Below are 1,451 nucleotides of genomic sequence, written 5' to 3'. Positions count from 1 at the left end.
TACAGAGATATAGACAGGTTAAAGTGAATGGACAACCAGGTGGCAGAGGAAGTATAATTTGGGGAAGTGTGAGGTTATTCACTTTGGAATAGAATAGAAAAGCAGAATATTTTTTTAAAGGTGTGAAACTTAACGTTGATGTTCAGAGAGCCTCGTACAAGGAACATAGAAAGTTAGCATGTAGGTTCAGCTCGCAATTAGGAAGACAAATGGCATGTCGGCCTTTATTGCAAGGGGACTGGAGTACACGAATAAGGACGTTTTGCTACAATTGTATATGACATTAGTGAGTCCGCACCTGGAATACTGTGTGCAGTTTTGCTCTCCATATTTAAGGATGGATGTACTTGCATTGGAGGCGATGAGAGGGTTAAAATAGCTCATGGGACATATCCAAACTATATCAGCTGTCTTCCTGCCAGTTTTGATCTTGACCTGTTCTCTTTTTTTAAAGTCCTAATAATGGCTTTATTTAATTTGATATATTATTCATTCATTTACAATGGAATGCTGGTCCAATACAGGGTAGAGTTCAGACATTATATCCAATCAGGCTTCTTCAGCCAATGACCTCGCCAATGTAAAACCACACACAATTTCTGTGGCCACAAGTGTGTTCCTCAGGGCATCCTTTAGAGTTATTTGTTTGTAACTCCCTGCCTTAGATGATGCACAAGACCCTTGAAGCTTTCAACAGCCACTGGGATTTCTCCAGGAGTTGGAGGAGTCAGCTCCACCCGAGCATATTTCTAGAAGGTAGCCAGACATGGTTTAGAGTAATTAGCAGCAGCCATGGTGAGGTTGGGACTGTCGGTCACCACTTTCTGCACCAATCACCGTACCGCCCCTGCCATCTTCACAATGTCATCTCCGAGAAAGACCCCGAGTCTGACAAGAAAGTCACCAGCCAGAAGCAAGTGGGATCCCTCCTGAAATATGTAGATTTGGCTCCAATTCAGTCTCTGGGGCTCCACTAAAATTTTAACTGGTGACTTGTTGTACCTTCCCTGACAGGACAACCTAGTGAAGAGGAGCTGGGACCAGAAGAAGCCCAAAAAGCTAAAAATGTTGCATCCCGTGATCGAGGCTTTGCCTCTTCCTGAAACCCTCCCAACTATTTGGGTAATAGACCGTTCCTTTAGCCTGCTGCTTCCCAACGTCTCACTCCCAATCACCAGCCAATTTCCTGCTAGGTTTGAGCAATTTACTGAGGTGGGGGTGGGCTGGGTGGTGATGGAGGAGACTATGTTGGTGAAGCCGGGGAGTTTTACCAACTAGCTCAGCTCCCATCTGTCCATCTCCCATCATGAGTTAAAATCAAGACCATATCGAACGCATTTAGGAGCACTGAGATTTCTGGTACTTGCCACAACAACTCCATTCTTGAAAATCTTGCAACTCATCTTCAGTTATATACTTTCTTAAGGAATAGAAATCCCACTGGAAAGGTG

General features: G+C 44.1%; 1 pseudogene; it reads right to left on the bottom strand.

The window, feature by feature from the left end:
- Positions 1–532: 532 nt before the first annotated feature.
- Positions 533–854, bottom strand: LOC144682495 (ATP synthase F(0) complex subunit g, mitochondrial pseudogene; annotated as a pseudogene).
- Between the last annotated feature and the right edge of the window lie 597 nt (positions 855–1,451).

This window comes from Cetorhinus maximus, chromosome 7 (assembly GCF_964194155.1).
Source record: "Cetorhinus maximus chromosome 7, sCetMax3.hap1.1, whole genome shotgun sequence".
Lineage (NCBI taxonomy): Eukaryota > Metazoa > Chordata > Chondrichthyes > Lamniformes > Cetorhinidae > Cetorhinus > Cetorhinus maximus.
The sequence above is the reverse complement of the archived record's forward strand: the minus strand, read 5'-3'. Positions and strand labels throughout refer to the sequence as shown.